Genomic DNA, 26,587 nt, shown 5'->3' on the forward strand with positions numbered 1-26,587 from the left:
GGGTCAAACTTCAGGGTGTACGTTACAAATGTAACACTAAGTGGGGGGTGGCTAAAGACATTGGGGACTAGTAGATAGGCTAACTACTAGTTGAACATGTCTACAAGCTAGACTTGTAACAATGGGCATACAAAACATGACACGAGTCGAGCTTCCATGTTATCGGAAACACTTGCACCACAAACTGAGATCGGCTACCCAAGACGGGCACTGCCTAACAGTTGTAGTACAAATGAGACCGAAAGGAGGCTAAAGGGATATGGTAGTGGGCACATGCTAATGGGGTCAGGGGGTAGAAATAACACGCCCCACGTTGTCGGGGCCAGCCGAAGCATTCAACTGGACAAGACAACTACTGGATACTGAAGGAGGCAGAAAAATGAATCGGCCTGACACGTTGGGCGACATTTGAAGCTTTTTGAGCCCCACACGTTGGGCGCAATTTGTTACGTTTTACATGTCTGCTCATATGGGAACAAGGAAAGACTATCTATAGAGATACTGGGGGGTAAGAATGGGGCTAAAGAAGAAGAAGCAGACACATAAAGCCTCGTTGCGGGACGGCAGCTCATTTGTTGTGCGGGAGCTAGGTCGTAGATTCGTTAGGGAGGGTGAAGGGGTGTTAAGATGACTACACTACCATAACTAAATACATAAGGGTACTTACTCTGACTAGAGGATCTTTCTACTATTTAACAAAAAGGGACGCCGTTTGAAATAAATCCTCTATTTCACCTATGGGTACTTACTGGATACTTTCTTACTTACGGGTACCAATCGGGGGGACAATCATCATTGATTCCTCTTTGGGGTTACATTGGGACAACATCTTTCCTTATTATTGGCTTCTATGCCATATTCTTTCTTTTCTCCTGAACTAAAACTTTCATACAGTTGCATTAGTTTTCTGTTAAAATTTTTCCAAAGGCTACAGAAATGAGATGATAGATACACTTTCACAAACATTTATTTAAAACTTTACGGTGGTTTTTTTTTTTTTTTTTTTTTTTAAACAAACAAAAAAACTTTTAACAGGAAATGATTTTACAGGACAAAATATCTACAAATCTTTTACATTACAAAAAAAATCTTCAATTTAACATAACAAAAGAATGACAAAAGAACTTGTTGGACAGTGTATGTCAAAACAAAATTTTGACGCAGCTGTCAAAGGTCAAAGTCACTGTCATTTTAATTTACAAGTTGCATCATGAAAGCACAAACAACTATTATTTTTCAAAACTCTTTACCAACAAAAATATTTATCCATTTGGGATCCTTGCAAAATTTAAAAAAATATATCATACCATATTTAAACAAAATCCTTTATCACACGTCACAAACTACACGGAAAGGGGGTTCATCTACAAACAAACAGGGTCATCGACCTGAGGTGGGCTTCATGGCTTCCTTTTTATTTCGGGGCAATCAACTGGATAAACATCACGGGACTGGAACTCAAAATGTCTACATCAGGACATCAATCGGGACTCGGAAGACTTCATTTAAACAGGAACTTGGACAAGATACAGGGACTTCATACCACGCCGGCGTATAGTACTGCGTCACAACTCAAACACAGTGTAAGAGCACCCAACTTCACTACGGGGTAAAAAAAAAATCGTGCCCTCACACTAGATCTTCCAGAACGACATACTATACCCTTTACCGGCGGGTAACAAAAGGCACCACGCCCTTTTGGGGTGAGTCGGCAAGCGATCTTCACGCTTGAAGAAATCAAACCGGACTGATCTGCGCTTCGGTCTGAAGCCACAGATCGGGGAAAATACGACGGAAGTACCGAGCGATTTTGATCCTTAGGGATGCTTAGTTGACAAGAACTCAACTTTCAGTTCAAGATTTGTTCTAGAAAGTTCATCTACGCATTAGAACTGTACTTTTGTCAACACTTCTTACAAATTCTGTTTTTGCGTCTCAAATAAACAGGAATCTTGTAACACATTGAAATGTTGCTGCAATACTTCATGGCTGTATACAGGGTCGGCTTGGGATCTTATAATGATATTGAACTTCACAAAATAAATTGGAAAATAGACATTTTTTTGGGAATTGGGATTTTAAATTAATGTTGGAGTTTTTTCAAACGCTACAAAGTGTGAAATTTTCATTGCCTGCGCGAACAATGAAATGAGAACGCACATACAAACAGTCTGGACAGTCAGTGCGAGTGCGAGGTCCGGCGCATGAAGAATGCGCATCAACAGCGTCGTTATTTTCACATTTTCAGTTATTTTTGGTGAACTGTAACACATTCTGCTCCTTCAGCAATTTATCGCATTGGTATTCCAAATTGGACTGTATAATTTTGGCATTATTTGTTGTTATCTTACAATCCTCTTCTTCAAAATTGACACCTGTTTGGTGTCATTTTTAATTGTCAAATTTTTAAAAAATATTCAAAAATGTTTTTTGGTTCTTCATTTGGTAGTATATTTCTCGAGATAATAGACCGTTTATATAATTTACCTAGGGTATCACGATACCTAGTTTTTATCAAAACGTTTGTATATACTTGTTCTTTGTCACTGTGTCCAGAAAATCTTGTAATTGATTTTAAACATACTTTCCGATTACCTAGACATATACAACTTTCAGAATAGCTCAGAACTCGATGACAATGCAATATTCAACAGCTTTTATATGGATGCTTTGAGTTTTATTTTTAATTCTATTCTAAGCCATTTTAAATGAAAATACTGCAATAACATTTAGATTACGTTGTAAAGTACGTTAGTCAATAGCGGATATAGCTCAGTGTTAGAGCGTTCGACTGAAGATCGAGAGGTTCTTGGTTCAAATCCGGGTTTTCCCTATTTTTTTTTATTTTTTTTAGTTTACGTTAATTAGCATATTAATATGTCATATTTTATTAAGTTAATATAATATTAGCTATATTAAGGTATATCATAATTATTATTCAAAATATGTTTCATTAATATTTTAACATTTTAAACATTTTCTTTTGATTTATATGAGTTTAAAATCGATTACAAAATTGAAACAACAATAGTTATTTATGAAACAGTTCGTGAAGTATGCTTTTTGTGAACGCACGCATGTTTAGAGCACTAGCGACAGCGGAGCGAGTGCTATACATCGCGTAAGTTCGCAAAAAGTACTTCACGCACAGTTTCATACAATATTTTATCTACGATAAACAAATAAAAAAAACTGTAACTTTTCGTCACTGGAATTCATTTCTATTCTACAATTTTTAGACCTTTGATATTTAAAAATTCTAACTTCTTTCAAACCACAAAACTGTCAAAACTTTTGTTGTAATTTATTGCTCAAATGTCATCACCATGACGTCAGTTAAGGATATTTGATTATAACGACAGAGATAGCTATACAGTACATGTCTATTCTTAATTCAGATATACTTTCCAGTTTACCTCACCTTTGCAGTGTAGGTCAACTAAACAAGAAAAGTTAGGTTATATGTAGAGATGTTGGTGGTGAAATACAGCATATTGTTTGATTTTACTTATTATTGTTACTTATAATTTTTTTAATTCTTTTTATTTTTGATTTAAGCTTTGTGTTAAAGGTTTTGACTGATTTTTTATGTTTTATAATGTTAATCAAAATTAATTGATAAACCAATGATATAAATTCAGATTAAAACAAGACATCCCTAATAGCACAAGGACGTCCAATGGACGTCCATTGGACGTCCTTCACGGACTTTAGGGACGTCCTTTGGACGTCCGTTTTTGTCCGAGGAACGTCCTTTATACGTCCTATTTTGGTCCAAATGTCGCGCTACCGAACGTCCATTGGACGTCCATCTAAGGTCCGAGGGGACGTATATTGGAACTTAATCGGACGCAAATTGGACCTTAATCGGACGTCCTAGGGGACGTAAATTGGACCTTAATCGGACGTAAATTGGACCTTAATCGGACATAAATTGGACCTTAATCGGACGTCCTAGGGGACGTAAATTGGACCTTAATCGGACGTAAATTGGACCTTAATCGGACGTAAATTGGACCTTAATCGGACATAAATTGGACCTTAATAGGACGTAAATTTGACCTTAATCGGACGTAAATTGGACCTTAATCGGACGTAAATTGGACCTTAATCGGACGTAAATTGGACCTTAATCGGACGTAAATTGGACTTTAATCGGACGTAAATGGGACCTTAAGCGGACGTAAATTGTACCTTAATCGGACGTAAATTGGACCTTAATCGGACGTCCTAGGGGACGTGAATTGGACCTTAATCGGACGTCCTAGGGGACGTGAATTGGACCTTAACAGGACGTCCAATTTTGGTCCAAAGGCCAAGTTGTTAAACGTCCAATGGAGGTCCACCTAACGTCGGAGGGGACGTTCGGTGGACGTCATTTGGGCATTCATAGGATGTCCCAGTTTGGTCCAATGTCTTGCTGCTGAACATCCATCTAACGTCCTGGAAGGTCATTCGGTGGACGTCTAGCGACGATATTTAGACCTGTGGAGAATGTATTGTGGGAAATAAAAAATATATTTTTTAAGGAACTTATATTTCATCTTATATCAAATTACAATTATTGGATATTACAGTATTTACATTAAATTACAATACACTTCTCCAAGAAATTAACGCACCACCTTAAATATGGGGTATATTTGATGTCTCGTATTTCCTAAACCTGTTGTCCCATCTAAGTGATGTTTTTATAATATTATAGCCTAGGCTATAGGTTACCTCCTTAAGCTTGTCATGCTGTAATATATGTATATTATATCATATCGCTCTCTATAGTAATGTGATATAATATATATTACAGTATAGCTCCCTGTGCATGACAAGCATAAGGAGGTAACATATTCTAGGGCCTAGGCTAGAATATTATAAAAAAAATCACTTAGATGCAACAACAGGTTTAGGAAATTCGAGACATCAAAAATGCCCAATTTTTAAGGTGGTGCGTAATGGGCTGTATATACAGGGTGTAACAAAAATACAGGTCATAAATTAAATCACATTATTCTGGGACCAAAAATAGTTCAAATGAACCTAACTTACCTTGTACAAATATGCACATAAAAAGTTACAGCCCTTTGAAATTACAAAATGAAAATGGATTTTTTCGATTATATCGAAAACTATTAGCGATTTTTTATTGAAAATGGACATGTGACATGTGGCATTATTATGGCAGGAATATCTTAAAGAAAAATTATGGTGAAATTTGTGCACCCCATAAAAATTTTATGGGGGTTTTGATCCCTTAAATCCTCCCAAACTTTTGTGTATGTTCCAATTCAATTTTATTATTGTGGTACCATTAGTTAAATTCAATATTTTTGTTTCTTAGTATTTTTCAGATAAGGCAGTTTTTATCGAGTTGCGACTTCTTTTTTAATATGTCCACGTAAAAATTTTATGGGGGTTTTGTTCCTTTAAACCCCCCAAATGTTGTATGTTCCAATTAAACTATTACTGAGGTACCATTAGTTAAACAGAGTGTTTTCAAAACTTTTTTGCCTCTTTGTATTTTTTCGATAAGGCACGTTTTATCGAGTCTGGCTTCTTTTTTAATATGGTTCAAAATATACCTAAAAATGTAAAGCATAAATAAGTTTGCATATTATTACCAAGTCTCCATAATCGTACTTAACCATATACAAATATGTGGTGGATTTGACAAATATTCACAATATTTCGATAAAAATTGACTTTTCGAAAAAGCAATAAGAGGCAAAAAAGTTTTTAAAACGTTGTTTAAATGGTAGGTACTACAATAATAATTAAATTGAAACGTGCACAAAAGCACATTGTTTTCGATACATTGGAAAAAATCACTTTTCATTTTGTAACTTCAAATGAGTGATAAAGGCACAGAGACTTAGATCACGAGGTCACATTGAAAGGATGCCAAAAACGAGGACTCCGAAAAGGGTACTAAACTACACTATAGCTTCAAGAAAGAGAAGAGGAAGACCGGAAAATAGATGGAAGCAAGAGGTCGAAAAAGATTTGGAAAGAATGGTGTTACAGGGTCAGAAAAGAAAAATGAATAAGAGGAAGGAATGGAGAAAAATCACATATCAAGCCAGAGAAGATCTCAGTACATAAAGAAACGTGAAAATGAAGAAAAAACAAACTTTTCAAGCCATGGGCCTCTAAGGCCCTTGGTGCTATTAATATATAACTTCAAAGGGCTGTAACTTTTCTTTTGTGCACATTTGTACTAAGGTAAGTTAGGTCCAATCAAACTATTTTTGGTCCCAGGATATGTGATTAAATTTATGACCTGTATTTTTGTTACACCCTGTATATATATAAAGGTTATATTTGGTTCTTGGGACATCAAAGTATATTTTTTAGACATTCCCTGGATATAGTCACTGATGTGACATACCTCCGATTTGTTTTTTCATGAGTTTTGTAAGAGAGACTAAAAACTTTTTTATGGTTACCTCCTGTTTTCATATATTTTTTGACATGTTTTGTAGTAAATTCAACTATCTATTTACTACAAGACATGTCAAAATTTACATGTGAAAGCAGGAGATGATCCTAAAAATGGTTTTTCGTCTCCTACAAAATTCATGAAAAATCAGATAGGAGAATTTGTACATTACAATTCTCTGATGTTTGGGAAAAAGGGCTTAAGTCAGAAATGCACATCGATAATGTTTTGATGATTTCTGGACCAGAAAAATCGGCTCTTTTTATTGGTACATACAGTTTACGTCTACAACAGTTTTTTGCTGGTCCAGAAATCATCAAAACATTAGCAATGTGCAATTCTGACTTACGCCCTTTTTGCCAAACATAAAAAAAGCAATCTGGTCATAACTGACCAATGAGCAATTTTAATTTAACCTAAATTACTAATGTTTCTTAAAATGAAGAGCTTACCCGATAGCGTCTCTTATCTAATCTAACAAGATCGTGCACTATTCTAACATACACAGCCACATCACGCACTATGCTCTGCTTTTCACTATCACCTATCACTCAAACTAGTTCAAAAGGCTTTGTCCTCTTCAATCTTCTAGTTTGCCCAGTAGTATCGAGGAGGATTTCCTCAATATTCTTGTACTTATTTAAGTTGTTTGTCGGGATTCCTGCTATCTTCTTGATGATTATATCCAGGTTCCATTCCTAGGTATTAATATTTGTTTATAAAGTAATAACTTATTATGCATGGACAATGTTGTTTCTTCCAATTAGCCAATACACTTTTTATATCTTTATTTTGGTTATATCTGGTTTTTTGTAGACCACTTTCAGCTGATTCTAAAAAAAATTAAAATGAACGGTAATTTTTCTATTCTTTACAATTAAAAATCAAAATATTTACAGGTAATACATGCATAAATGATTCGTTTCATAAAGAAAATTGAAAACGGATTTTATAATACTTACATAATTGTTTAAGAGATCCAGCCATAGCCAAAACTAGCATACTAAACAGTACAGTTGAGTACAGCAAAAAAAGCCACTAATTTCCATTTTTCACCCCCTTATCGATGCATTTTTTTCCAATCAAAATTTTTACTAAATTTTTAGGTTATCTTATGATGAAAATGAAATAATTGATGACTTGATGACCAATGACCACGCGACGCTACATAGATACTCGCGCGGCAAATTTGAAAATGAACGCAAATTGAATAGTAAATGGCCTCTCTTTAGAGTATGGAAAATTTTACCCCTCCAGGAGGACATTGTACTCTTTTCATAGAATATCTTGTGGTAACTTTCCAGCCATAATTTAATCAGATGTTCACGGAATAGAACTTTGATAGTAGAATTCCTGGAATGTTTTGTTGTTAGGGGAAACTTTTATTTTATTTATTCTTGAATATTTCCTGTTGTTAAACATTGTAACCAATAATTTACAAATAAGATTTTCATTACATTACATGAAATCAAAACATGTTTTGGATATTAAACTATATAGTTTTATAATTGTAATAATTTAATATACAATTTTGAATTAAGATTTAATCTTTCGATCTAATCGATTTAAACTACAGTAAAACTTGTGTTACCGGCCCCCTGCCAACACCGGCCACCTGTACTAACGGCCAGTTTAAAAATTCCCCACACTAATTACAGTAAAACCTGTCAGTAACGGCCGCTAAAAATGAAAAAGCTATTGGCCGATATAGAAAGGTGACCGCTATTGCCAGTTTTTGTAGTCTAGATATAATTGGTTTGGGGAATTTTTAAACTGGCCGTTAGTACAGGTGGCCAGTAACACAGGTTGTACTGTATATCTAGGCTACAAAAACTGGCAATAACGACCACTTTTCTATATCGGCCAATAGTTCTTTCATTTTAGTGGCCGTTAGTGACAGGTTTGACTGTATTTCATTAACGTAAAGTTAACGCAAGTTAATATTTTATTGAATTATTTTGCTATTTGATCTCGTAATTGGTATAATGTGTCCAATATAAGCGTTCATAAAACGTCCGTATTTCGTCCAGTATGGACGTCCAAAGGACGTCCATATTTATTCCGTCCGAAGGACGTCCATATTTATTCCTTCCGAAGGACGTCCAACATGGGACGTCCGTTTATAGTCCATGGACGTTAGGACCAAAAATGGACCTATTTTGGACGTCCAAATGACGTCGTGTGCTATTAGGGAATTGTCCGTATTTCGTCCAGTATATATACGTCCATATTTGTTCCATCCGAAGGACGTCCAACGTCGGACGTCCATTTTTATTCCGTCCGAAGAATGTCCAACGTCGGACGTCCAAAGGACGTCCATATTTATTCCTTCCGAAGGACGTCCAACGTCGGACGTCCATATTTATTCCTTCCGAAGGACGTCCAACGTCGGACGTCCAAAGGACGTCCATTTTTATTCCGTCCGAAGGACGTCCAACGTCGGACGTCCAAAGGACGTCCATATTTATTCCTTCCGAAGGACGTCCAACGTCGGACGTCCAAAGGACGTCCATTTTTATTCCGTCCGAAGGACGTCCAACGTCGGACGTCCAAAGGACGTCCATATTTATTCCTTCCGAAGGACGTCCAACATGGGACGTCCAAAGGACGTCCATTTATAGTCCATGGACGTTAGGACCAAAAATGGACCTATTTTGGACGTCCATTGGACGTCGTGTGCTATTAGGGATACGTAATTTTTTGCACGTCTAGCTTTGATCCCAAAAATTGTGGATCGCTCGTTATTAAAGTGTGCCAAAAAAACAGTGCGAAAAAGTAAACCCCATTTAAACTACATTGTTACTTCACGCACACTTTAAATCCTTCACGCACTGCTATCTACAATCTACATAATATAATGGCAGTTTTCACAAACTAAAAACTTATGCATAATATGAGATAGAGTAGATAAAATGGTTTTTCTATTCTCAGATTTTATATATCAATTATTATGATTTCACTGGCTATATCATAATGAGCTTCATTATGATACAGATTTCCATTACGATACAGATTTTTAACCAATAGAATCGCGATATGGCATTTGTGATGAAGGTGGCACATGCGCAGTGACCAATGGCGACTCAAATACATACGCTTTGAAAGTTCTCAATATGTAAACAAACTGACTTATAATTTATAACTTAAATCTTTTTAAGAAAATCTGAAGACGATAGGGATTTTAAAAGTTTTTCCTCAAATTAATTTTAATAATTGTTATATTAGAAATAAAATGTTTCAACAAAATAATTAATTTAACTATATAACTGCTTAATTTGTTTGCGTTACAAAATTAATAAATTTGAAGATATTTTTTGTTGTGAATGATTATAAAAAAAATCGTGTATACAACTTGCATTCAATTATCATTATGTAGCTCGTATTCTATACGAAACTCGCCGCTAGGCGGCTCGTTTCGTATCCGTCATACTCGCTTCATAATGACCATCATTAAATTCTCGTTGCATAATATACTATTACAATTTTATATTGTGTCCTATAAATAATAAAAACGTGGTATTATAAAAAGTTATTTTTATAAAAGTGTAATTATTATTTCCGATTATAGCGCCATCTATCAACAATTCTAAAAAATCTCTCAAATAAAAGTTACTTATTTTTGCACAAAGAATACAAATCTGCAATAAAAAGGGGGAGTCCTATTTAAGATTTTAAAGGTACCCCTCACCGCACTTCCAGGAGGTGAAGTCTGGAGTCGTGTTTGATGTCTTTCGATAGGTTTTTAAAAAATATTGAAATCGTATTTTACAGTTTTTTGATCCGATGTTCATTTCGCGAGATATTCGACCGACCCTCTATTTTTGACACACCCTGTATAATAAAAAAGTAAATAAGTTTCATTATAAAATGAATTTTAATTTATCATTTGGTTTATCCAAAATTAAAAACTTAGGACTTCGAAAGTTAATTGGATTTATTCATTATTGAGATTATTCCGGTATCATAACCGTAAACTAATTCAAACAAAATTTGCGCAAGTCCGAATCGATTGCATAAACAAAACAGGCTGTAAGCGTAAATACATACCCGTAGCTCAACATTTCTGAACTTTTCTAAACAATGTCGGAGACATCCTGAATCTACTTTATAGTCCAAGTAATGAAGCTTAAAATAGGACAAAACCTCGCAATTTTTAGAAAATGGATTGATTTGCTTGAAAATTTTAGAATAAGTAGTGGATAGTCCAAGTGGATAGTCCGATAGGCGCTTTTACCGTGGGGGTGGTTGCCACCCCATCTCGGGGGTGGAAATTTTTTATTATATTTTGACAGCAAACGTTGATAAAAACATTCATTCTAAGCAAAAAACGTTCTATACATTTGTTTGATAAAATTAATAGTTTTCGATTTATTCGCTATCGAAAGTTTAGTTCTATATCGAAAAAATCAATGTTTTTAATCAGTTTTTTGCTAATAACTCAAAAAGTTTTCGTTTTATCAAAACAACTTTGCTAAACAAAAATGTACCTTTTGAAAAAATAAACAAAATAGTTGTTTCTAATTTTCTTTAAGACCAATAGTAATCGAGCTATACTTTACTGTATGGGAGCTTTTCTTCGTCAAATGCTAGATCTTGTAGTTTCAAAGTCCAAAAAGGGGAAATCTATGCATTTTTCGAGGATAACTTGTTTAAACTAATTTAAAGTATTTAAAAATATCTATCTCCAGAAATAAAAAAATCTCTAGCTCAATAATTAAGTGACTTATAATGAAAATAATGTCAGTCCCTATTTTTTTCAGCGAAGAAGTGATCCGACACAACCTCCTAATCACCACCCTAATTTGAATTACTCATTAACCTTATTTGGCCTTCTTTATTTGTGTATAGAACAAGTAAAATCGTTTCAATATCTAGGGGTGGAAATAGATGCAACAGGAAGAACTGAGTTAGAAATCAATGATAGAATAGACAAAACAATGAAGCTGTATTATACAATGAACCAGAAATTCATCAGCAAAAGCAAAATAACACAAAAAACAAAAATTAACGTGTTTAACACGATATTCAGGCCTATACTAACCTATGGGTGTGAAACATGGGTATTGGATGAAAGACAGAAAAGCAGAATCCAAGCAGTCGAGATGAAATATCTAAGAAGAGTTAAGGGTGTGACCAGATATCATAGATTAAGAAATACTGATATACGAGAAGATCTAAATATAGAAGCTACTCTGGAATATATTGAAAAAAGGCAACTTAGTTGGTGGGGACACTTGCAAAGAATGGACAAAAGGAGACCAGTGAGGAAGGTTTGGGAAGCAAAAATACAGAAAAGGAAGAAAAGAGGACGACCAAGAACAACATGGGATGGGGTAGTAAGAAGAATACTAGAAAAGAAAAGAATAACATGGAGAGAGGCAACCAATGTGGTGAAGAATCGAAAAGAATGGAAAAAGTTTTTAAATAATTAGTATAGATACGAGTAATTATAATGTAGAAATTGTAAACCCGACACCGTAAGGTATAAGGGTACTAATTATATATATATATATATATATATATATATATATATATATATATATATATATATATATATATATATATATATATATCAGTGTTGCCAATCGGCGGATAATTATCCGATTTGCGTACCTTTTTGAGAGTTGTCGTATCTTCTTCGTATCTTTAAATAAATCGGATATTTTTTAGTGTATCTACCATCGACTAAAACTTTCTCATCCATATATTCCTAACACCAAAAACACATTAATTTTGTTTGGTTCCGCTCAAATTTTTATAAATAGTCTATACTGGATGAATGTTAGTGACATCTGATACTTTTCATCTTTTGACAAAAGGGACATGTGCCGATTCTTTTGTTTAGAATTTAAATGCACAAGTGCATCCACTTAAGGCATACTAATACAATTCAAATTTCAAAAACCGTCTGCCGTCCGATGTTATTGTTTTGATGAGTATTAGTTCGATGAGTATGAGTTTATTGCCGTCCGATGAGTTTTTAGTCTTTAAACTTATGAAAGCTAATTCACGCACGATTTAGTTTTATTTTCATTTTATGTAGTGCAGTGCTTAAGTAACTCAGGACTCGATAAAAATAATGCATTTTAAAAGCATTGACCAGAAATTTTGCGCCTATGCTGTTAATGTAGCTGTAGTTTATTTTGTATTGATTTATTTATTATTTATTTTTCCAGTACCTAGTTTTAGGTAGTTATTACGTTTTAATAAAATAATATTTAAAAGTGTTTTTTTTATTTAAATAATTATAATAATAGTATATTAAGTAAGGAGAACGGTAAGGGTTTTATACCGATCGAAGACAATTGTTTGGAGGAGGAGCAGACGACGACTCCAATTATTGTCTGAGATCGGTTACCCTTAACGTTCGACATGCTTATAACGTTTTTTGCACGATTGATACCATTATAAATTATAAAATTAAACATTTTCGTCATATTGACTAGTTTCATTCATTTTATCAAGATAGATATTTTGGTTGTTAGGTAGTAACTAGGGTGCATAACAACAATGGAGAATTGAGTTTTTGTTTAGTTGTCAATAATTTTAAGTACAATTTTGATTATTACAAATTAAAATATGAGCGAAAGTGAATTTGAAGAAATTGAACGGGCTTGGTAAGAAGAGTGTTCCGCAATTATTCTAATACTAGTAATACTACTAATGTATGCGATTCTGCAGGAGTTTCTGTTAGAAGTGAAACCACAGCCCAAACAAGTGGGATTTCATTAAATAATTTAACAAATTGTACCATAAGTTTCAATATTAATAAATAATTCGTTAGTTTTCTTTATTCTTTCAAAAAATAAATTAAAATTAAGAGACTTTTTAACTCGGCGGTAAGTGAATTACTTACGATAATTACTTACTATAATTGAAACGATAATTCATTTAAAACTTGTTCTTTATATTTATTCAATACTATAAATTCTCTTCCGTCGAGTTGGAGTACTTACCGTCGAGTTGGATTACTTACCGTCGAGTTGCTAGTAAATGTCACCTACTGACGTAAAATCTGTCACGGTAAACAGTCAAAAATGATCAATCGTGCAATAATTAATATAACGATCCAAATAATGAAATATTTAGATTTATTTATTTATTTAGAATTTAACACTTACGATAATATAATAATAGTAAGTAAATTAGTATTTACATACATGAATTAGGTAATAATCAGCTAGGATACGAGATTTTCATCTATAAACGAAAATTTTTAAACCGTGAGATAGAGAATCCAGTAGATTAAAGGGCCGGTTGTTCGAACGCTAATCAGAAATGGAATCAACTGATCATTATCAAATATTTAATTACTGTCAATGTCAACTTTGATGGGGTTGCTGAAAACATAATTAATTACAATTATGAGATTAAGTATTACGTAACGCTGGTTGGGGGGGGGGAGGGGTCAAAAATCTTCAAAAATCGCGTTACGTAATACTTGAACGCTCCCTAATTGTTACGTTAATTGATAATTAATAATTAATTAATCAATCAATTATGTTAATTATCATAATGATAATTGATTACAATCAACTGATTGGCGTACGAACAACGGATTTTGTTATTTGATGGTTGTTAAGGGGACTAAAAGAATAACATTGGCACCATTGATTTTAATAACAGAATAATTTTTGACCTAGCGTACCTTTTCGTGACAAATCGGATATTTTTCGAGCGATCATCGGATAATCTAGAGAAATGCGATTGGCAACACTGATATATATATATATATATATATATATATATATGTAAATACCAAATAAATAAAAATTTAAATAAATGGTAAAAAACAGCACACATCGTTTCTATCCTGGTTACGAGTTGGTGTTCAATAGGATGATACAGCGCAGTTTCGGACTCTCGTCACTCATCAGCCATCCGAGTAGAACACGAATTCGTAACCAGAATAGACTCGACGTGTCAAGGGAAATTCACAATTTCAGTGAGGCAGTACAAGAGCGCCATCTACTCTGATGGCAGTGCCGCAGGTCATCTCAAAAAGAGAAGATTCCTGCTATCTCTTGTACCGTATAGAACGATGCGTACATTCTGGGTTCGGCAGAGAGCGCTGCCTAACGCTAAGATGTAAATACCAAATAAATAAAAATTTAAATAAATGGTAAAAAACAGCACACATCGTTTCTATCCTGGTTACGAGTTGGTGTTCAATAGGATGATACAGCGCTGTTTCGGACTCTCGTCACTCATCAGCCATCCGAGTAGAACACGAATTCGTAACCAGAATAGACTCGACGTGTCAAGGGAAATTCACAATTTCAGTGAGGCAGTACAAGAGCGCCATCTACTCTGATGGCAGTGCCGCAGGTTATCTCAAAAAGAGAAGATTCCTGCTATCTCTTGTACCGTATAGAACGATGCGTACATTCTGGGTTCGGCAGAGAGCGCTGCCTAACGCTAAGATGTAAATACCAAATAAATAAAAATTTAAATAAATGGTCCGAAACAGCGCTGTATCATCCTATTGAACACCAACTCGTAACCAGGATAGAAACGATGTGTGCTGTTTTTCACCATTTATTTAAATTTTTATTTATTTGGTATTTACATCTTAGCGTTAGGCAGCGCTCTCTGCCGAACCCAGAATGTACGCATCGTTCTATACGGTACAAGAGATAGCAGGAATCTTCTCTTTTTGAGATGACCTGCGGCACTGCCATCAGAGTAGATGGCGCTCTTGTACTGCCTCACTGAAGTTGTGAATTTCCCTTGACACGTCGAGTCTATTCTGGTTACGAATTCGTGTTCTACTCGGATGGCTGATGAGTGACGAGAGTCCGAAACAGCGCTGTATCATCCTATTGAACACCAACTCGTAACCAGGATAGAAACGATGTGTGCTGTTTTTTACCATTTATTTAAATTTTTATTTATTTGGTATTTACATCTTAACGTTAGGCAGCGCTCTCTGCCGAACCCAGAATGTACGCATCGTTCTATACGGTACAAGAGATAGCAGGAATCTTCTCTTTTTGAGATGACCTGCGGCACTGGCATCAGAGTAGATGGCGCTCTTGTACTGCCTCACTGAAATTGTGAATTTCCCTTGACACGTCGAGTCTATTCTGGTTACGAATTCGTGTTCTACTCGGATGGCTGATGAGTGACGAGAGTCCGAAACAGCGCTGTATCATCCTATTGAACACCAACTCGTAACCAGGATAGAAACGATGTGTGCTGTTTTTTACCATTTATTTAAATTTTTATTTATTTGGTATTTACATCTTAGCGTTAGGCAGCGCTCTCTGCCGAACCCAGAATGTACGCATCGTTCTATACGGTACAAGAGATAGCAGGAATCTTCTCTTTTTGAGATGACCTGCGGCACTGCCATCAGAGTAGATGGCGCTCTTGTACTGCCTCACTGAAATTGTGAATTTCCCTTGACACGTCGAGTCTATTCTGGTTACGAATTCGTGTTCTACTCGGATGGCTGATGAGTGACGAGAGTCCGAAACAGCGCTGTATCATCCTATTGAACACCAACTCGTAACCAGGATAGAAACGATGTGTGCTGTTTTTTACCATTTATTTAAATTTTTATTTATTTGGTATTTACATCTTAGCGTTAGGCAGCGCTCTCTGCCGAACCCAGAATGTACGCATATATATATATATATATATATATATATATATATATATATATATATATATATATATATATATATATATATTGATGTGATCTTGATTATTGATATGAGATAATATTCTTATTTGTCATTTAATTTAATCAATGCATTAATAATAATTTAATTAATTAACCAGATCACATATCAATATGTTTTCAATCTCAGGGCGAATTATAAAATTAATTACTTACTTACGTGGCTCCTCAGTATTTCTCAATGGTTCCTAATCGGGATAGGAAAGAAAAGAGTAAAATAATACACACATATGGGTTACAATTATAATCAAAATATTGTTTATTTTATTTAAATGGCAATCACTGCTTAATATGTGCTAGATCTTATTATTCTTAAACATAACATTTACAAATGGGAATCTTATTTCCTTTTGGTTTCCAATTGAAAGTTTTTATTAACATTTAACTATTAGGATTTATTAGCAACAATTCTATTTAAGTTTGATGAAGCTTTTCTGATATTATTGATTATGTTCTTCAATTTATAATGTGGTATTTAATACGAAAAACCCATACATTCATGTCCAAACAAATGAGACTGACCTTTTTCTGGTGAACTGAGAATGTCTTCACACAAGACCCGTTTCCTGCTATCCTTGGCTGCGATCAAAACCTCGTCCTGGCTTTCAGTAATGTTCTCCTTTGAAGATTAGCTCGTATAGCTCTCGCTCCTGCTTTTGTCGTGATGCTGTGTTCTACCTTTTTCGAAACTGCAATCAGCTACCGGGACACTCTTGGCTCAAGGAGGTTCTTTACTCTCAACCTGGCCTACCTCTCGTTCCACGATAGATCTCCACACTCACGGAACTACACCGGCTTTCTCACTCTCCGTACACTACCGTCTACTACTCGACTTCACTTCTCGACATCTCAAAACATTCTGATCTCTATTTGTCATTCATTCCCCTACTTTCTAAATATCCCTTCCAGATTCACAAATCAACCTTCCACCACCAACTCTCATTCGCAGTATTCCTCAAAACCAATTTTTAATCTTTCTAAATATGCTTAATGGATTTAAAAAAAAATAGTTAATTCCCATTCTAAAATTACTTTCTACTATTTACAAAATTTAATGACCTATTATCTACTTCAACTGAGTCTTATTTAGCATAGGCTAATGATCGAACCTTCCGCGAACAACGATAATGACCTATTATCGATTTCACTTGAGTTTTATTTAGCATAGGCTAATGATCGAACCTTCCGCGAACAACGATAATGGTACGCGCCATTCACTTTGTTTATTCTAAGCGCATTGTCCCGAGTTTCGTTTAATCACTTCTTAAAATTAAATATAACAATTTGTTGTATACAGGTTGTTCTAAATTTATATGCCCGTGGTTGAGAAAATTGAAAATATTTTATATTAAATTGAATTCTGTTTATAATTATCAAAATTTAATTTTCATATCAAATAGAAATATAACAAATCCCCGCCTTGTATTCGATAAAATTTATCTGCATTTTTAAATAAATTTTCTCGAGGCAAAACCAACTCCCTGTATATTTCCTTACTTTAATCTACGTCTTATATCCTAACTTACTATCTACTTCATGTATCTGTCTTTTATTCGTGATATTTGTATACATCGTGAATATTATAAATTCCTCGGATCTTTTCCGAGTTCCTGTGCCTCAACTCATAACTATTTATCCCATTTTCATTATTCACGATGTACGGGCCTTCGAAAACAAGCATCAACTTTGCGCAAATGCCCCCAGGAAGATTTGATACTCGTAATGCCCTCACGAGTACTTTTTCACCCTTTTGGAAAGTCACTGGTCTTCTTTTTCTATTTTGTTCCTGTCTTTGGATATATTTTTCGTTGCTTCGCCGTAATCTTCTCTGTACGGTTTCAATCACCTGTTGATATTTTTTGGCTCTTGGTCTTCCCATGGCCTTATCGGCAGTACACCCTTCATGATGTATTCTGGGGTCTCTTTTGTTACTGTGCTCGGAATTGTATTTAGATACCTTTCTATTTCCGCCATTTTCCTGTCCCAGTGGCGATGTTGACCATCTGTTGCAATGCGAAGAAATTTCGTCACTTCCTGTATGAATCGTTCCGAAGGATTACTCTGTGGATGCCTGATGCTGACAAAATTTGTCTCTATTTCTCGTTCTCGAAGTTGTCCCTTGAAACGATCATTTCGGAAATACGTTGCATTGTCCAGTAGAATCTTTTTTGGTGTTCCTACTATGGCTATAAAATTGTCGATTTTTCTTAATATTTCTTCCCCCTTTGTGGTGCGGCAACTATATAATTTTACGTATTTTGAAAACACATCCACCATTACTAGAATATGTTTGTTCCTTTTAGTGGTCATAATTAGATCGCTTAACATATCTATTGCTACAATGTCTAGTTTGTTTCGGGCTTCAATATTTTTGGCAACATTTTCGTTTTTGAAATTCCGACTCTTATATTTTTGACATACATCGCACTTCTGGGTAATTTCCTTTGCAATGCGGTAATCCTGTCGGCTGATGTAATTTTCCCTAAAAACGAGCCAAACTTTTCTGCTACCGATATGCCCATTGTCCTCATGTAATTTCTTTATTATCTTTTCGGCCAATGTCTGTGTCACTAAATATAGTTCCTTTCCGTCTATTCTCTTAAAATATATGTTATTTTCTACTTCCGCTCTTCTTTTCTCTCTTTCCTCTAGGTCTTCCTGGTTTGTCCTTATCTCATTTAACGAATATATCCCTTCTTCTTGTATTAATCTATTTAGTCCCACCTGTAGAGTAATTGTTTCCTTTTTTCCGGTGTCCTCATCCCGTGTTAGAGCGTCGGCTATTATGTTGTCTTTTCCTTTTATATATCGGAACTCAAAATCATACTCCTGTAATAATAGAATGCCTCTATGTATTCTATTATTTACTAATCTATTCTTCATGATATGTACTAAAGCTGCATGGTCTGTTTCGATTGTGAATTTTGCTCCCAATAAGTAAAACCTCAATTTGTTTACGCAATATAGTACACTGGCAAACTCCAATTCTGTAACACTATATTTTCTCTCATGTGTTTTAGTCACTCGAGATATAAAACATATCGGCACTTCTTGATCGTTTTGTATTTGAGACAGAATTCCTGCAAATTTTTGTATGGACGCATCAGTTCGGAGTATAAAAGGTAAATTGTAAATGGGGTGGTATATTTTCGTTCCTTTTGCGAATTCTCGTTTTAATGTTTCGAAAGCTTCCTCCTGTTCTTCTTTCCAATTCCATTTTATTCCTTTTTTAAGCAATTTTATCAGAGGGATTTCCTTTTGGCTCAAATCGGGAATCAGCTTTTTAAAATAATTAATCGTGCCAAGAAAACCTCTCAATGTTTTCAAATTCGTTGGTCTTGGGTATTCATCTATGAGCTTGACTCTGTCTTCGGCTAATCTTACTGTTTTGGTATCCAATTGAAAACCCAAATAAATGACTTCTTTTTGAAAAAATTGACATTTTTCAATGTTTAATTTCAATCCCGCTGTGTCCAATTCTTCCAGAATTATTTCTGTGTTCCAAATGACTCTGAGTATCTTGTGAAAAAATTAATAAATCATCGATATAATGAACTATGAAATCTTCATGGCGATTCAAAATGGTATGTAGAGCTCGGACGAGTGCAGCACAAGCACTCTGCAATCCAAATGGCACTACCTTAAACCGGTAGACAATACCATCAATAGAAAAAGCGGTGTAGTTTCTACATTTTTCAGCTAACGGTATCAACCAAAAACTGTGTTTTAAGTCAATTTTTGAAAATATGTGTGACCCGGTGATTCTTCCAAAAATGGCCTCGATGTTTAGAGGTGATTCATATTGTGATACAGTGTGCTGGTTGATATTCCTGGCATCTAAACATAATCTCAATTCTCCATTGCTTTTCTTTACTATCACAATCGGGTTAACATACGGTGAATCACATCTTTCGATGATTTGATCTTCCAACATTTTATTTATTTCTTCTTTCACCTCTTGTCGATACTTGTATGGAATCGGGTAAGTCTTTGATCGAAAATTTCCCAAGTTTTTCACCTCAAATGAATGTTCGTACTTTTTAGCCACTCTGTTTTCCTCATTGATCAAATTTTCGTAGTTTCTTAACATCAACCGCAATTCTTTTTCTTTCCCTTCTCCACATATTAATTTTCTGTCTTTTTTCTCAGATTCTTCACACATGTTTACCGTGCATTCTGCATCCTCGTTTGCATATACCTCCTCTTCAAATACTACTGTTTCAATCATATTCTTTTCACTTTCATTTTTTAGCTTTATTTCTTCTTCTCCTGAGCTCGTCTCTTCTTTTGAGTAATCCCAGGTTTCCTTTGTTTCTGATACTCTCAAATTTTCTTCTTCTGGGCTCAACTCTTCTTTTGAGGAGCCACAGGTTTCATTTTCTTTTATCTTTTTCTGACCTTTTCTCCTTTTTTTCTTTGTCCTTGCTTCGCTGCCAAATTCATTTCCACTGTTTGTTCTTTACCTGATTCGTCCGTATTTTGTTTCTCATGTTCCTTGTCCTGTTCTTTTTCTTTTTCTTCTGTTAGTTTCATCGTATTATTTTTAAAATCTATCACTACATGTTTTTCTGCCAATTCGTCAACTCCTACTATCATGTCATGTGACATGTTTGGCATTATTACACATTGTAGTGCATACATATTCTTACCCAGTCGTATCCTTACTCGTATGCCTTCATTTATAGTTGCCAATGTCCGTTTGTTTGCGCCCACTAAATTTACCCTAGGTATTTTGTAAATTAAATTTGTTAAGTTAACTTCTTCTATTAGTTTTCTGTTGACCAATGTTATTTCAGATCCAGTGTCTATCATAATTTTAATTGGTTTCTCGTTGATAAATCCATCCACAAATTTTAAATTAACTCCATTTTTCTTTTCGTTGTTTCCTGCCAATTTAATAAACTCCTTGGGGTGACAAAAGATTCCTGTTTGATTTTTGGTTTTTAGTGAGCGCCGTCGTGGAAAGACGCCGGTTGCTCATCGTTGTTTATATTTTCGTCATAATGTCTCTCTCCGTCATATTCATCTGTCTGGGTATTATTTACTTCTCTTCTATTTTCTCTTGGTCTGTCGGATCTGTTTCGGTTTTCTCGATATCCCTGTTCATTTTGTCTACCATTATTTCTGTTTTCTTGATTTGAGCGTGTGATGTTTCTACTCTGGTATTCTCGATTTCTGTCCTCATTCCATTGCCTATTTCTTTGTTCATAATTTCCTCTTCCGTTGTCTCTATTTTCGTTTTCCCTTCTGGGATTAAAATCTCGTCTTGTATAGTCTCTCCTATTTTGATTTCTCTCTCTGTAATCCTGTGTCTCTCGGGGCCTGTAATCTTCTCGCGACCTTCTTGATTTTCTTTCTCTTAGACGTGATTCTCTTATTTGTAAGAATTGGCATAGACTATCTATGTCTTTGTAGTTTTGCAATGTGATATGGTCTTCCAGCGTTTCTTCGAAATGTCTTGCAATCAGCTCGACTAATTGTTCCGATGAGTAATTATATTGTAAATGTTTTGCATTATTGTAAATTTGTAAAGCATATGTCCTTTCTGATACCCCCATCCTATCCTTGTATTTCCCATTTTGCAATTCCTTGTTAATTTCCAATTGTTGGACTTTTCCCCAGAAATAATTCAAAAATTTTTGTTCAAATTGTTGCCAATTGCCGAATTCTTCTTCTTTACTATCGAACCATAGGCTTGCTTCATATTTGAGATGGTTTCTGATAGTTTCTTTTGCTGTTTCGAAATTTCCGATGTGTTGTATTTTCTTTTTCAGGCTATTTATGAACGGCACTGGGTGTAATCTTCTTACATCCCCGCCAAACCTTATCTTCACGTCATCTGTGCTATGTATAACCATTTCTCTTCTTTCTCCGACATTCTGTTGCGTATTGATTTCCGCAATCTTTCTTTCCACTTCTTCTATGTCTGCTTGAATAGCGTTTTGCAACTTGTTTTCCAAATTTTCTAGTTCCTTTTTCTGGCCATTCGTTAACTCCTTTATTTTATCTTGAATTTTCATTTCATACTTTTCTATGCGTTCCTCCATTTTCTTGTTGTTCTCTTCTATGGCTTGTTTTGTTTCCTTCTGATTTTCTTGCATTATTCTTTTTGTTTCATCCATTTTTTGATCCAATTTTTGTTGTGTTTCATCCATTTTTTGTTGTGTTTCATCCATTTTTTGTTGTGTTTCATCCATTTTTTGATCCACTTTATCCATTTTCTTTGATGTTTCTTCCTGATTTTTCTCCATTGCTTGTTTTGTTTCCTCCTGATTTTTATCCATTGTTTGTTTTGTTTCTCTTTGATTGTCATCCAGTTTTTGTTGTGTTTCATCCATTTTCTGTTCCATTCTTTGTGACTGGAGTTGCATCATTTGTAATAATTTATCTATTCCTGATAATTCTTGCTGTTCTGATGCCATGATTGTCTTGTCTAAAATATCTTCTTGGTCTGAATTATTCTCTTGATTTGAATGTTCTTTTTGTTTTTTGTTGTCTTTGCTTTGGCTTCTTGTCACAGACATTTGTTTTCAAGAAGTACTGTCCCCGCCAAATATGAAATTTTACTAGTATGTTACCAAGACGACTTTTTCTCACCCAAATATTATAAATTGTCAATAAATATATCAAATGTAAATATCGTAAAAATAAAATATTAAATCAGTTATGTAAAATTTGTACCTAAAGAGATCTAAAATTTTATGTTATCAAATGTAAGTATCTCACTTTTTACCACAGGCATATAAATTTTCAAATACCGGCTTTACTCTTTCTATCCTTCAAATTTGCCACTAGAAATACTTTTCCATGCCCCACGTTGGGCGCCAGTTGATGTGATCTTGATTATTGATATGAGATAATATTCTTATTTGTCATTTAATTTAATCAATGCATTAATAATAATTTAATTAATTAACCAGATCACATATCAATATGTTTTCAATCTCAGGGCGAATTATAAAATTAATTACTTACTTACGTGGCTTCTCAGTATTTCTCAATGGTTCCTAATCGGGATAGGAAAGAAAAGAGTAAAATAATACACACATATGGGTTACAATTATAATCAAAATATTGTTTATTTTATTTAAATGGCAATCACTGCTTAATATGTGCTAGATCTTATTATTCTTAAACATAACATTTACAAATGGGAATCTTATTTCCTTTTGGTTTCCAATTGAAAGTTTTTATTAACATTTAACTCTTAGGATTTATTAGCAACAATTCCATTTAAGTTTGATGAAGCTTTTCTGATATTATTGATTATGTTCTTCAATTTATAATGTGGTATTTAATACGAAAAACCCATACATTCATGTCCAAACAAATGAGACTGACCTTTTTCTGGTGAACTGAGAATGTCTTCATACAAGACCCGTTTCCTGCTATCCTTGGCTGCGATCAAAACCTCGTCCTGGCTTTCAGTAATGTTCTCCTTTGAAGATTAGCTCGTATAGCTCTCGCTCCTGCTTCTGTCGTGATGCTGTGTTCTACCTTTTTCGAAACTGCAATCAGCTACCGGGACACTCTTGGCTCAAGGAGGTTCTTTACTCTCAACCTGGCCTACCTCTCGTTCCACGATAGATCTCCACACTCACGGAACTACACCGGCTTTCTCACTCTCCGTACACTACCGTCTACTACTCGACTTCACTTCTCGACAGCTCAAAACATTCTGATCTCTATTTGTCATTCATTCCCCTACTTTCTAAATATCCCTTCCAGATTCACAAATCAACCTTCCACCACCAACTCTCATTCGCAGTATTCCTCAAAACCAATTTTTAATCTTTCTAAATATGCTTAATGGATTTCAAAAAAAATAGTTAATTCCCATTCTAAAATTACTTTCTACTATTTACAAAATTTAATGACCTATTATCTACTTCAACTGAGTCTTATTTAGCATAGGCTAATGATCGAACCTTCCGCGAACAACGATAATGACCTATTATCGATTTCACTTGAGTTTTATTTAGCATAGGCTAATGATCGAACCTTCCGCGAACAACGATAATGGTACGCGCCATTCACTTTGTTTATTCTAAGCGCATTGTCCCGAGTTTCGTTTAATCACTTCTTAAAATTAAATATAACAATTTGTTGTATACAGGTTGTTCTAAATTTATATGCCCGTGGTTGAGAAAATTGAAAATATTTTATATTAAATTGAATTCTGTTTATAATTATCAAAATTTAATTTTCATATCAAATAGAAATATAACAATATATATATATATATATATATATATATATATATATATATATATATATATATATATATATATATATTTAAAAACATGAGATGTAGATCCTTGAAACACACTCAGTGATCAAAAGATCCAAGGTTAATGGTTTGACGACCACTCGTACGAAATCAAACAGATGAAATAGAGAATGTGGAAAAATCCCCTTACGAACAATTCACACATCCACCATTTCGGGTTGGGAAAAATTTTTTGAATAGAATCAAAGATCCAAACACCAGTTCTTAGAAATGTGTTTCGCCCTCTTCAACCTCTCTGGGCTTATCAATAAAGATGAGAGGTTGAATATCTTTAGACACATTCCAATCAAAAAACAACATTCGAGACCTAGACATAGAAGGTGCGTAAATCTACGGCAAGTCCGATTTCATTTGTTTGATTTCGTACGAGTGGTCGTCAAACCATTAACCTTGGATCTTTTGATCACTGAGTGTGTTTCAAGGATCTACATCTCATGTTTTTAAACATATATTTTACTTACTTTAAGTAATTAGGGAATTAAAACTTGAGACTGTCATTGTCGGACTTGCCGTAGATTTACGCACCTTCTATGTCTAGGTCTCGAATGTTGTTTTTTGATTGGAATGTGTCTAAAGATATTCAACCTCTCATCTTTATTGATAAGCCCAGAGAGGTTGAAGAGGGCGAAACACATTTCTAAGAACTGGTGTTTGGATCTTTGATTCTATTCAAAAAATTTTTCCCAACCCGAAATGGTGGATGTGTGAATTGTTCGTAAGGGGATTTTTCCACATTCTCTATTTCATCTGTTTTATATATATATATATATATATATATATATATATATATATATATATATATATACAAGGAGAGGTTAACGCGAGTTAATAGATATCGGCATGGCTCGCAACAATGAAAATACAAAATATGCATAAGATGGAATGCAACCACAGACACGTGTTTCTGACTTATTAGTCGTCATCAGTATGGTATAGCCAAACAGGAGCAACGAAACCAATTTGTGGCTGTAATGTTAGAAGACCCTCAGGATTCGAGAGCAACAACTAACACATCCACGGAGGAAGCTACAGCTACCTGAGTACAGCAATGCCAAACGTTTAAAACGTTTTAAAATCAAACAAGGAGAGGTTAACGCGAGTTAATAGATATCGGCATGGCTCGCAACAATGAAAATACAAAATATGCATAAGATGGAATGCAACCACAGACACGTGTTTCTGACTTATTAGTCGTCATCAGTATGGTATAGCCAAACAGGAGCAACGAAACCAATTTGTGGCTGTAATGTTAGAAGACCCTCAGGATTCGAGAGCAACAACTAACACATCCACGGAGGAAGCTACAGCTACCTGAGTACAGCAATGCCAAACGTTTAAAACGTTTTAAAATCAAACAAGGAGAGGTTAACGCGAGTTAATAGATATCGGCATGGCTCGCAACAATGAAAATACAAAATATGCATAAGATGGAATGCAACCACAGACACGTGACATATTCCATCTTATGCATATTTTGTATATATATATATATATATATATATATATATATATATATATATATATATATATATATATATATATATATATATATATATATATATTTATATATATATACAGGGTGCTTCATCTTATTCGCCTCGGTCTCTGTACGGAAAACCACTTGATATTTTAAAAAAATTTCTCCACAGAAATATACAGGGCCTTTAATACTACAATCCAAAAATAAAGTGAATTATACAGGTTGCTCCAAAAAAGAGTGGTATATCAAAGCTATATTTTTTCTTATGGAATGCCCTATATCCGATGGCATTAATGAATTGACCTTAAAAAATAAGCTATACTTTCATAAGGTTTCCCTATGCCTAAGTACAGGGTGTTTTGATTTATTTCGATTTTTATGAAAATGTAAGGTTTTAGAAAAAAATAAATATCTACGAATCTAAGAATCAGTAACAAATTCTTTCTTGGATCTTAATAATAAACTATTTAGCATACTTAAACAGATGCTTACTTCAACAAAATTTCTTACAGGGTGGTCAAAATATGAGATTGTTTTATTAACAAATTCAAGCTGTAATAACTTACTTATTTTAAATGGAACACCCTGTATCTTACTAGTCTATCGCGTAGAAAATATACTTAGCTTTCAATTTGTATTAGGGTTTCCTATACCTATCCTTTTACAGGGTGGTCAAAATATTAGATTGTTCTATTAACA

At 34.4% G+C, this 26,587-nt stretch overlaps 1 protein-coding gene and 1 non-coding gene across 2 annotated transcripts in view; one reads left to right on the forward strand and one right to left on the reverse strand.

The window, feature by feature from the left end:
* Window positions 1-26,587, reverse strand: part of LOC114328744 (tyrosine-protein phosphatase non-receptor type 13-like) — a 1,179,517-nt gene that overhangs the window by 846,553 nt on the left and 306,377 nt on the right. The gene's annotated exons all lie outside the window — the stretch shown is intronic.
* Trnaf-gaa (transfer RNA phenylalanine (anticodon GAA)) lies at window positions 2,762-2,833 on the forward strand. The gene has a single exon. It is a non-coding gene; the product is annotated as a tRNA-Phe (tRNA).

Source organism: Diabrotica virgifera, chromosome 1 (assembly GCF_917563875.1).
Source record: "Diabrotica virgifera virgifera chromosome 1, PGI_DIABVI_V3a".
NCBI lineage: Eukaryota > Metazoa > Arthropoda > Insecta > Coleoptera > Chrysomelidae > Diabrotica > Diabrotica virgifera.